This window comes from Falco biarmicus, chromosome W (assembly GCF_023638135.1).
Source record: "Falco biarmicus isolate bFalBia1 chromosome W, bFalBia1.pri, whole genome shotgun sequence".
NCBI lineage: Eukaryota > Metazoa > Chordata > Aves > Falconiformes > Falconidae > Falco > Falco biarmicus.
This window is the reverse complement of record NC_079310.1, coordinates 19956481-19969456: the sequence shown is the minus strand read 5'-3', so window position 1 is coordinate 19969456 and position 12976 is coordinate 19956481. Positions and strand designations below refer to the sequence as shown.

At 45.4% G+C, this 12976-nt stretch overlaps 1 long non-coding RNA gene across 1 annotated transcript; it reads left to right on the top strand.

Annotated features, from left to right (window-relative positions):
* Positions 1–6242: 6242 nt before the first annotated feature.
* Positions 6243–9929, top strand: LOC130142002 (uncharacterized). Its single transcript, XR_008819251.1, has 2 exons — positions 6243–7679; positions 9189–9929. It is a non-coding gene; the product is annotated as an uncharacterized LOC130142002 (long non-coding RNA).
* Positions 9930–12976: the final 3047 nt, after the last annotated feature.

The window sequence follows — 12976 nt, the reverse complement described above, 5'->3', positions numbered from 1 at the left end:
TTTTCCTTTTGCCACACTGGAATCTTATTAACCTGCCATTCATTTTGCTCCCAGAAAGGAAGCCATTCGGTACATCCCTTAAACACAGCATAAGAATCAGTATAAATGTAAACAGGAGAAGTAGTTTGTGCTTCATGTTGAAAAACACTCCATACTACAATTAATTCACCAACTTGTGCACTACCCTCTCCCTCTGTTATAATTTGCTCATCGGAAGAGGTATGGAGTGCTACTGCTCGGTATTTCCACACTTTTCCTTCTCTTTTGGCAGAAGCATCAGTAAACCAAGCACTAACTGACTGTTCACAGGGAAAAGGAGGGGCCACCTGGATGACTGAGGCAGGTTTATCTTGGCCCTCATCCAGGCTCTCTACTTCTTGTATAGATAGTTTTTTTAAAACTCCTTCAGATACAGAGAAAGTGTTACAATAGTGTTCAATCTGAGCATACCACTTTCGTACTGAGGCTTTCTGGGCCACCCCGTCAGGGGGAGGGGTCCCAGTAGTGACTGTTTTTATAACTTTAAATGGGCCTCTCAATATAATGGGTTGTTGTCGTACGATTTTTTCTACTTCTATGAGAGCCAAGCTAACCACAAACAAACCTTTCTCCCAAACAGTGTATCTTCTCTCAGCATCCCTAAAACCACGGGAGTAAAATCCCACAGGCCGGGTTGGACCCTCAGGGCCCCGCTGCCATATGTGAACTGACAGTCCTGATAAAGTAAACCCCCACTCCACATGGAAGGGGTCTGTAGGGTGGATAAGGCCAAGAGCTTGGTGTGCTGTTGCTTCACAAATTAACAATTGCATAGCCTCTTCCTGAGAAGCAGTCCATTCCCATTTGACCCCTTTTCTTAGCAAATCATAAAGAGGTCTGGCAATGATAGAAAAGTCTGGGATGTGTTTTCTCCAGAACGCCAATAATCCTAAGACATGTTGCAGATCCTTTTTCAACTCAGTCATTTTGATCTGTTCTAAGGAAGCAAGGGTATCTGGTGGGATGCATGTCATTCTCCCTTTCCACCACATTCCTAAGAATTTCACTTCTTGCGAGGGCTTTTGGACCTTTTATGAAGGGATCTGCAAACCCAAATTTTCCAAATGTGAAATTATGTTCTGTTGGGTTGTTCCCACATCCTCTATTTCATCTCCCCCAGTTAGGGTTATGCGCCACACATACTCTGTTTCGGACTCTTTAGGAAGACGTCCATACTCTCTTTTCAGTTTGGTTAGCTCAGTGGCAGTATATGGTATCTCTTTGGTTGTAATGTGAGGATCATCATCATCCTCATTCAGATAAGTATATTCTGCTTTAATTAAGGGTCTCACTTGAGGGTTGTCCACAAAACGTTTTCTTGCCTCCATCAACTCCTTATGAGGGTATATTGGATTAATTAGTTGAATACCCTTTTCCTCTACTTCCAGCTCCATTTCACTCAGGACTTCAGTGTTTTTAGAGCATGCTGCCTTCAGGGTGGTTTTTAACAAGTGGTTTTCTTCCCTTTCTTTCTCTAAATGTTGTTCTAAGTCATAATTCATTTTTTGCAGAACTTTCACCAAATTTTCAAGGGATTCCATAATTTTGTTTTCATTGCTACGTTTTCTAAGGCAATCTTCGATTGCTGCGACCAGGCTGGCTCCTAAAATGGCACAGACTATATAGATTTGCCCATACCTGATCTAACTTTAGCTTGAGTCTGTAAAGACGTTACTCGGTCCACTACATTCTGCAAGTTTGCCCAATTATCTTGAGCCCAATCTTCTCCAGGTACAGAGGGTCAAGCCCCATACTTTGCCAGAAATGTGTAAAACATGTCCCGATCTTTCATTAACAAAGGATTTTGTTTATCAGCCTTTTCGGCCATTCTTACTACGAAGGGACCAAACCCACTTCGGGGAGGCTAGACTTAGTTACAAACACACAGCCACTGCTGTGTCGCCCTTCTCTTCCCCGAATGGTTGAAGGGACCAAAAATCTGCTTCGGGAAGGCAGCTTACAGTTACTACAAGGTTGTCCCTTCACTTTCCCAAGCAGAGCAGACAAATTCTCATTAACACGAGGGCAACCCCCCTTTTTAGCACTTTCCCCCTTTTGCACTTCGTGTTCTTTTATTTTGATCCCAACAGAGGCCTCAATCAGAGTTTGGAGTGCTAAGTCCTAGGCGTGTGTGGTATGCGGGAAATTCGAATTGCCCCCCTTGCTTTCTGGACAACTCTCACCCAGCTGGGTGTAGGGCCAGGTGCAGCTAGAACGAAACGTCCTTCCCCTGTTACAAACCACACACAACCTGCACCCCTCTGTCTCTCAGGATCCTATCCGTGATGCCAGTTTAATGTCACGGTCCACTCAGTGGACTCGTGATGGTTCGTTAACTATGATCTCAAAGCGCAAATATCAAGGCGACCACGCCAAGGGGTTATGCTTCAATCAAACAGCACAATTTTATTGTTTGCCCGTAAAGCGGCGTGCGATAGGTAGAAAGACAGAAAGTTAATAAAAGGTAAAGTAAAAAGAAAAGGAAAGAGGATTATAGCTACCACCACGGGTCCAAGGTGTCCCTATGGTCCCAGGTCCAGGCAGCGTCCCGCCGGTCCTTCTGATCGTCGTGATCCTTGGTGGGGAAGATCTCCAAAGTTCAATTGCTAAGAAGGCATCTTTTTATGCCAAGCAACACACCTTGCTCCTCCTCTGGTCCATGGACTGCCACCAGTCTCCGCCCTCTCGAGCCAGGTTATCTTGCCCCAGAGGTGGGTAGTTTCAGACCAGGAAGAGTGTTCTTGTATTGTTTTCTGGTTCGTTGTTATGACCATGGTTGTGATCCGTCTTCTGGACAGCTGTTATGTGTCCTTATTCAATCCCAGGTGGCAGGGAACGGCATAGTACTCCTCGTACCGTGCAGTTCTCTTTCCCAGGGACTTGGTGTCTTGGTGTCCATGAGGACCACATTCCGTCTCCAGGTCCCAGTTGGCAATGTTGAGACAATATTGTTCTCTTTAGACCGACTCTTACAGGAACTGATGGGAATGTATTGCAGCGGTTCTCTTATCTGGAGCAACAGCAGGGAAAGCATTAAAGAGTTAAATCACCTTGTTTGGTAGGCAGTTAAGAATGTGAGTCAACTATTACATACAGAACAGAGCAACTATTGACTTTTTGTTGTTGGCTCAAGGACATGGCTGTGAGGATTTTGATGGTATGTGCTGAATGGATTTTAGGCGCCCCATTGCAGCAACAAGTTATCAAAATCTGAGAAAATGTCAGCCTTTTTGGCATCCATTCACTCAATTGGCAGTATTGTTTGTTTGCTATTGCCTTGGTTGCTGTCATGTTTGCAAGGGCTCTGCAGAACATGACAAACCTGGTACTAGCTGTTCAAAGACAAAAAGGGGGAAATTGTAGAATTGTACAGAACAGAGACAGTGCGTTGTTTTGACATTGATAATGTGCAGCTGTGGCCTTGCTTTGACGATGTGCAGCTGAGATCCTGCAGCAAAGAGGTAAATAACTTTGAGGGAGTATGAGAAGAAACTAGGATGAGACAGAAACAAAGGAGGAATGTGATCTCACCTCTAGAAAATAAGGAAACAGCATGAACAGTAGAGTGTAGCCTATGGTGAACAGCGCTAAGGAAAGTGTTGCATGAATTTGACTGATCCCTTGAACTCTATTCATAAGCACCTTGCTGAGTTAAGAAAAAATGTACAGGCCATAAAGATTGAGTATGGGTTAACAGACTGGCTACAGAGTTTAGAAATTACTGGATGGTTAAAAGATTTGTTTCTGCACGGGATAACGGTATTAATTGCCATTGTAATCTTTTTAATGATATTGGGCTGTGTGTGGAATTGCTTTATGAGAATTATGAACCGAATGATAAAAGGGGTCTGGATCGCTCAAAAACAAAAAGGGGGATTTGTGGAATGGCTGGAAGACAACAGACATATTATGAGCAATCCAGACCAAGTAATTTTGTTGTAATAGCAGGCCGAGCAGGCCAAAGCTGTAACAAGCTGCAGGTGTTGTGAAGGACATATGCAAGGCCAAGGGAGACAAAGAAACTGTGTATTCACAGAGAGATAAGAGAGTTGGACAGAAAGATGAGAAAAAACAGGATGCCTGCACAAGGGGGGAGCAGCGTGTGGGCACCACACTGGTGTTATAGATTTGCTAATAAGTTAAGATTGATTGACTTTATTTGATTGATTATTTGATTTTATAAATTTATTTTATAGAATAGAAATATAGAAGGATAAGAAATATATTTTAATGAAACTTATAGTTGCACAGTAAAAGCTGCTATGAGATCCTCTGTACATCCCGTACCACGGCTAGAAGAATGGGCTAGAACCATTGTTAAAACTTAGGTAATAACTTTAGGGTTTGAAGGGTTTCTTTGTATTTGACCAGTCTTCTGTATATAGAAGGTGTACTGAAATGTCAGTATATGAGATGAATGGAAACTGGGGAGAGTCGACTGGAACAGCTTGTGGTTACCTGCCAAGAAACCCTGAACTTTAGTAAAAGGTAATTCCGGCAGGGGGAGATAGCGACCACCGACTCATATACCACCTACCCAAATCGTACCCCAGACCCATTTCTAGACCTTTCTAAGCTTTACTGCGCAGAATCGGATATAGGAGGAGAGTATGTTAATGATTTATGGGAAATATTATGATTATGCATGAATACTTAATGAATATGTATGAATAAGTTCTATATATGGTGTCTGATTTTGAGACTTGGTGTGCGTTGATCGTGAGAGGACTCGCTCACGCACCCGGCCGTCAATAAAGAAGTGTCTGCTTATCTACATCACATTGGTGTCAATAAGTTCTTCATTCCGAGATTTTGGTAACACCGGGACCAATCATAGGGGAGGTGGAAGCGTGTGAACAAGTAGTTTTAACCTATCACCTTTTACATAACAAAGCCTGCGTAGTGTGTGTATTTTTAGCTGGAGGTATAAATTGGTGTGGGTCTACTAATAGCACCTGTAGAGTATAAATTGCGGTGAGTCTATTAATAAAGTGGCACTAACTTGATCACATTGGTCATATAAGTTGTGTCCGAGCCTTCCGCGTCAACACACTTGGATTAATTGCAATGCAAAATACCAAGATGAGAACCGCTTTGTATCAAAATCGCTTAGCTCTGGATTATTTGCTAGCACTAAAAGGAGTAGTCTGTGGAAAATTTAACCTTAGTAATTGTTTAGAGATTGATGATGAAGGAAAAGCTATAAATGAGCTTGTAAAAGAGATGAAAAAGATTGCACATGTCCCAGTTCAAACTTGGAATGGAATCAATCTAGTAGGATTATGGGGGTACTTTATGGGCGGTGATTGGCTTATTAAAATTGGGATAATTGTATTGGGGATATGTGGAGGATTGTTAATAATTCCATGTTTAATACCTTGTTTTAACAGACTAATACACTCAGTTATACAAGGGATGCAAATATCTGCGGTACCTGTTGACCCAGAACCAGGGAAAGAGAAAACCCATTCCCTGATGATAATAAAAACAAAAGAAGATCCAAAATTGATACCAATTCGGCAAGTGTTGACTCGATTGGAAACGAAAACACGAATCAATACCATGAAAAAGAAGATGGGGGATTGTGAAATGTGTTCATCTGATTCGTGTCAATATGGAACAATGCTAAGACCGCATGATGAAATGTAACCTTCTGTCTTACATACCCTTGTATAACCACACACCTAAGAAAAAGAGAGTGATCAGTGTATATAGTTCCTGTATCTTGCAAAGGACATCTGGTTACACACCCAGTTCCTGTATCTTACAAAGAACGTCTGGTTACACACCCTGATATGCTGGCTAAAACTGGTCTGGCTGCTAACCGTACAGTGTTAAATGAGAGAAGTTTATAGGGCGCATGTGTAAAATCTAGGGTCATTCTAAGGGTGAGCCAAGGAAGACTGCTGACTTCATCCACCGACCACCAGATGGGAGTCAAGAAGACCCTCGGAGATGGAAAGAGCATGCGCCATGGAGTACACGCCTATTCCAAGGATCCATTTACAAAAAACAAGCCTTTCTTAGAAATAGCTATGAATATGTATTAGTTTAGGAAATATAAACCGAAAGTAATTTTTGTACGGTGTGTGTCTTGGTGGAGCGGAGACTCCTGGCACACCCAGTGCTGTTTGCTTTCCTCTATTCATTTAATAAACTGCAAACTTTGATTGCAGTCCTATTTTGGGACTCAATCATTTATCACAAAAAGTAAAGTCAGGGTGAGAAAAATCTGGCACTTCCTACCGCAGTATTCACCACCCTGTCATTGTTTCTGCAAGCCTGGGAATTCAGTTTGGACCTCCCAGTATTTGTTGCAGCTTGAGGCCGAGGTGCCCATAAAAGGATTTGGTTTTAAGGACTTCAGAAATCATTTAATGCTGCTTTGCTCCCGTTTCCCCCCTCTTTTTTAAAAGAAAAATAAATCTATATATGGATCCCAAGAATGTTTGTCTAAAAGCATTCCAAAAGAAAAAATAATCTTAGAAAATGAATAAGAAAGGAGGGGAGGCATTCTTTAATGGAAGTATTGCATGCAAAGAAGGCTGGATCTCTTTAAGGCTCCCTCTGAAGCTGGAGATGTACACAAAAGGGTTGTCTGCCTGAGTGGTCTCTACTGTGGTGAGCTGTTGCTTGTTTGCAGAGTAGTTTCTACCCTCCTCGAGCCAATCCGCCTCGTAGAAACTCAAGCCATCTGACAGCCCCAGGGGCGGGCTTTCAGTTCTTTTTTCCCTCTCTCTACTCACTCCCTCGCTTCCACCCCTCCTCCTCTTTATCTAAATGGAGAGAATCCTATTTTTTTTCTTCTTCACCTCATCTTTTGAGCCAAGGGGCTGCAACTCGGTCCTGCCGCACACACGCCGGGGAAGAGCGCTAGGCAGCCGCCCGCCGCCGCGGGGCAGAGGGCGGAGCCTCGGCCGTTGAGGCAGTATGATGCAGCGTGGCGAGACAGCGCAGCAGCAGCAGCTGCCACCGCCCCCCCTTGTACCCGTGCTCTTTGTACCGCTGCTGCGCCGCCGTCGCGGCCAGCGCCTTCCTGAAGGCAGCGACAGCCAGAAGAAGCGTTTTCAACGGGAGCGGAGGAAAGCGGGGCGGTAACCGGGGAGGGGCAGGAGTCGCGCCTCCCCACCCACACTCCCTGGGTGCCGGGAGCAGCTGCCAGCACCTCGGGGACCCCACGCGATGTGGCAATGGGGGGCGCGGGGTGCCGTTCGGCAGGAGCGGCCGACACCGCCCAATACCCTGCGTGAAGCGGCCGCGCAGCGGTGGTGGCAGCAGCAGCAGCAGCTCCTCGCGGTCTGCAGCGCTGCCAGCCCCCCGCAGGCCCCGTCGTGCTCCGGGGATCACTACCTGACTCCAGGCCCCGCCGTAGCGGCGGCAGCAGTAGTACCACAAAGGCAACTCCCTCACCCCGCTGGCAGCGGCAGCAACATGGCCTCAGCTGTTAACGTGTTGGAGCCGGAGATGAGCAGTGGGTTGGGGGGGGGGGGGGCGTTGGCCCCCCTGGCCGGGCGGCGAGGGGCGATAGCGGAAGGCGACGAAGTACCGGAGGGGACCAGCGCACCGCGACGCCCGACCGGGAGTATCTGCAGCGACCAAGCTACTGCGATTCGGCTTTCGCCTTGGAGCAGATATCAAAGGTGCATTCAATTTCTCAGACTTTTTTTTTCAGAGCTATAGATACATGCTAGTACTATTATTATGGGGGAGGTGTTTTCTCGTGGGGGGTGGAAGGAGATGTAAATGAAACAGCCACTAATAAAATGCTGGAGAAAATAGAGGGACGTCTCCCCGGGTAATTTGTGGCCCACTCTCGCTTTTCCTCTCCCCTCTCCGCTTCCTTTGCTTCTCTCTGTTCCCTCGTAGCACACTGCAACTTCATTAACGCCAGTCTCTAACTGGAAAAGGGGAGAAATCGAGCAGCTGCTTTCTTGGCAAAAAGTCGTGCTTTTTGAGAAGTTCGCCGCCGAGTGCTGAAAACGCGGCTACCCTCAGAGTGGGGTTCTCATAGCAGAAAACGTTTGTAGCATTTACTCCAGTGTTCGGAGGAAAAGTGAAAGTTGTAAATGAATTACTACTTTAAATCTTCTATGCAGGTCGTATTGAGTGTGTGTTGTCGTCGTCCCCCAGCTCACTAGCTTTATTGTTAGCGTGGAAACGCTGGAGGTGCAGGAGCGCAATGGAAGCCCGAGTCGGGGAGGGGAAAGGAAACAGTCCCAACTGCTAACGTCTGCGAACCAAAAAATGATCAAAATAACCTCGAGAGACAGTGCCTTTCTGCAAAGAGCGTTTAAGTTCATGGAATAGATTTCTAGGCTTTGTAAAAAGGGGGAAGGCAAAAAGATCCATGTGGCTGCCCTCTTCCATTCACAAATATTGTCGTAATTTATAGATGGTTGCTCTGTTTCCTAATTAAGATCGCACAGTGTCTCCAAACTCTATGAAAATTAATTTCTTATGATCTTACAGCATTGCTCAACGTGTGGATCATGCATTTACTACAAAGTTGTGCTAAGGGCTGGGAATGAGAGAAATGGCAACAAATTCCTACAAAGTAGTTTTCCTTCACCATCGACATTCTCACCATTACACCCTCCCCACCATCAGCACTTTAAAGGTCTAATGAGAACAGGAAAGGGGACTTTTTTTTTCTTGATGTGCCTATTGAGATTCATTGACAAAGGTTATTTCTCCCCTAGAGCCATGAATCTTGCCAGCATGAATGAGTGTGTTGCAACCTGAACTGGTAGTGGTGACTTGAGTGCAAGACAGTGATGTACAGTTTAGGCAGGGAGCAGGCACACAGACTGTCTCGTTTATGTGGATTTCAAGCAGTGATGGAATCCCAAACCTGTGTGGTGGTTTAGCAATAACACTAGCAGGTACATATCTTGACTTACAGGAATACTTAATGGTGGTTGCAAGTTGCTCAGCTGAGCCATGGGGTGAAGGCCTTTCACAAAGGACAGCATTACTATTCTTACTCCAAGGGACACTGAGGATATGAGCATTTATACATAAATAACTGTTCTGCTTGTGTTAGTGCTTGCAGGGGGGCTTTCCCCATATGCCCTCTTAGAATAAGTATGCCTTGCCTGTGTCAGTGTCTGCCCCAGCCTCTTAACTACTAACCTTTCCTTGCCTTGTAGGGGAAAGCTATTGGAAGAAAAGCACTGCTGTAGCTGAGAGCAAAGTTTCAGAGACTATTATTTAAACTGGGCTGTTACATTCAAAAAAACTGTGGAAAGTTTTTGGTTGTTGGCCTTTTCATATTTTGGACTTTCACTGTAGGATTAAGGGCAGCAAATCTTGAAACCAAAGTGGAGAAGCTGTGGGTGGAAGGTAAGTCCAAGATCCCCCTTTTTTTTTCTGATGCCATCCTTCCCCACATTGCCCCTTCTACCTCAGGAGCTGGATAAAAAGAGCTTGAGTGCTGGAGACTAAGAGTGTGTGCATGCATGCATGCATGTGTATGTGTATCTATCTATATAATAGACTTTCATGCTGAGGAGGGCCTGCTGACTGTTTGGGGGCTGGGCTGGCAGCCAGGGGAAGCCTGCAAAGCCCTGGCTGTGGCCAATGCTGTGGTGTTTTGCAGGGCTCTGTGAAGCTGGTGAACATGAGAGAATGTGTATAGGTTGGAAAAGGGCAGGCAGCAGGGCATGTGGCTCAGGGCAGCACATACCACTTCACCACCCATGGACGGCTGCTGACAGTGGGCTGTGCATTCTGGGTGAGTGCCTGGCCTTGTTGCACCTAGCTGTATTGCTTGTCCACCTTCCAGCTCCTTTCTCCAGACAGGAGGGCTGCTGGCAGTGGTGTCTTTCTGGCCCTGCTGCCAGAGACAGAAGCTGCGCTGCAAGGAGGCCCCACCTTTGCCGTTTTGGGAGTGCATGTGTTTGTGGCTGGCCATGAGGAACAGGGCCTAGAGGGGTGGATGCCTGTGCATGGTCCTGGTTTTATGGACAGCTTTCAACTGTGAGGGAGAAACATTTGTCTCAAGAAAACCCCAACAAACCCACACCAAAAACCACAGTGCTGAAGTGAAGCCCAGCCTGGTTGGCCCAGAGGTTGTAGCCAAGCAGCTGGGTGTAGGGTGGCTGTGGGCAATGCCCTAGGCTAGAGGGGAAGATGTCCTCCAAAACCAGCCAAAAGGCTCATCCATGTTGCCTTTGTGTTTGTAAGTACCAGTGTAGGAAGGTTGCTTTGGTAAAGGAGAAGAAATTGTATTGGGAGACTGGGGGTTTGTGTGCTTCCTTTAGAAATAGCCCCACCCCAGCATGCAGGTGGAGGAACGTGGAGCTGCTGCTTCCCTTGAGGGCCTGGAGGCAGTCAGCATCTCTGCCCTCCTGTCTGGGGGCCTGCTCAGGGTTGCTCTAGTCTGAGAGGCATGACTCCAGGCTGTCATTTTTTCTTTTCAAGGAGAAAATATTTACTTAGCATCAGGCTCCCTCTAGCTGTGTTGATGTAAAACCAGACTGACTTTGACAGTGGTAGTTATCTTGAATTTATGTCAAAGTAGCTTGCAGCAGAATTTGGCTTATAAAAATTAATACAGAAAACTGCATAAGTAATCAGTAAATATCTGTGTGTGTGTTGAGAATTTAGTGCTGAGTGCAAACGAAGTTACCAGCTATTATCAAGGTGGTCTGTCTTGCCCTGTGGATGAGTTATAGCATATAGGACCAGATTTTATCTTTGCAGATGACAGCCATATGCGGCGAATGAAGAGACGGGACGCAGCTTGATGCAAGCAAATGTCAATTTATTGTACAGAAGCACGCGTTTTTATACACTTTCAGAAGCTGCGCGTTTTAAACAGATTGGTTCTTGAAGCTAAGCATTGCATACTAGGCAATCCCTGATTGGTGGTTAACTACCAGCAATTAACAGCAAGGTGTTACCTTTCCTTGGCGCCATCAGTCTCCCACTCCCCTGTGCTCTGCAAACATGCCCCATCATGTTAATTGTTGTCTAGACAAGCTCGAGCACATTCCCCTCAGCCCCTGATTGCCACGCATGGTCCTAGTTTCCAGACCGCTCCTGCAGCCATATTGATGTCAGGATTAAGTTCATGGATCATTTAGTGAGTATTGTTCTTTCTATTTTGAAAAATAATGTGCTACTAATTGAACTTTTTTGGTACATGTAGTTGAGGAGCCCAAAATATGATTAAATCAGCCCTCACAGTCCAGCAAAATAGAGCAGGCACTGCAGGTTCCCATCCATAGGCAGAGATGTACATTCAGAATCTGTTCTGGTCATCAGGTACTGTGCACCTTAATTACTAATGCAAACAGTTGTGAATATCCTTTTTACTCAACTTTTTTTTTTTTCTTAATTCCTTGTGATTTTTTTGTGGCAACATTTCTTTTGTCAATTTTTGCTCTTTTTTTGTCTCTGCCTTTTTATAAGTGTTTGGTAAATAATGTTTGATTGCAGTCCCATCTAGCACTTGTCCCTGAAGTTTATTAACCTGATATTACTGAGGTTCACTTACTAGGAAGAGTAGTACCATCTTATGCCACCTGCTTCTCTTGACAGTTTAATAAAAGAAACTGCTTGCTGACAGCACCTGTGTGACTGGCCCAGTTCTTGTAGTGAGGGGCCCAAAACTGAACACAGTATTCGAGGTGCGGTCTCAGCAGTGCCGAGTACAGGGGGACAATCGCTTCCCTTGTCCTGCTGGCCACACTATTTCTGATCCATGCCAGGATGCTATTGGCCGCCTTGGCCACCTGGGCACACTGCTGGCTCATATTCAGCTGGCTGTCACCCAACACCCCTAGGTCCTTTTCTACTGGGCAGCTTCCCAGCTATTCTTTTTCCAAGCCTCAGGCGTTGCATGGGGTTGTTGTGACCCTGGTGCAGAACCCAGCACTTAGCCTTATTGAATATCATATAAATTGCATTAGCCCATTGATCCAACTTGTCCAGATCCCTCTGTAGAGCTTTTTTATCCTCAAGCAGATCATGTTGTCATAGAAGGAGATCAGGTTAGTCAAGCAGCACCTGCCTTTCACAAACCCATGCTGACTGGGCCTGATCACCTGGTTGTCCTGTACGTGCCGCATGATGGCACTCAGGATGATCTGCTCCATAACCTTCTCCAGCACTGAAGTCAGGCTGATAGGCCGGTAGTTCCCCGAATCCTCCTTCCTGCCCTTCTTGTAGATGGGTATCACATTTGTAACATCCAGTCAACTGGAGTTAGTTAGAATTCGTGCCGTGGTGTTGTATGTTTGGGTTAGTTTTGGTTTGGGGGACATATAATTAAAACAAACTTCTGAAACATTATCGAAATTTAGAACGAAACATCTATCAAAAGTGTTGAGGTCTGCAGCGGGTCTGCAGACAAGTTTGTTGACTTCAAAGACTTAGTCGTGTACCTTTAAGACAGCCACAAATTGTCAGGTATGTAAACAGGACGTGAAGAACCAGAATGTAGAATCGCAGCATACGGATACCTACAGCAACAGCAAATAGCAAGCAAGAAGAAGAACACAAAAATGTAGAAGAATAGCTGCAGAAGCATGGCCTTAGAATCTCTGAAGATCTGCACAATCCAGGCCTGGTATTAGAATAGGCCTGTAATCAGAATTGTACTGAAGTTGCTGTGCTGAAGTTAACAAGAAAGGTAGCCTTGAGCTATTCTTGAATCCTGAGACCAAGTAATTATGCTGTGCCAACAGGCTGTGGCTGTAACAAGATACAGCTGCTGGGAAAGCAGGTGCAGGGCCAAGAGAGATAGGGAGCAGAATGGGAATATAGGGAGTAGCAAACCGCAAGGCTGAAGCATAGTAACGCAAATAGCTACATGGATAGAATGCTTATTTTAGTCATGATAATTAGGGGTGTGAGAACAGCGCGCGCTTTGAGGCTAAGAACCAATTATATTTTTACTTTGGGAATATGCATGTGTATCGGTTCTGTATAA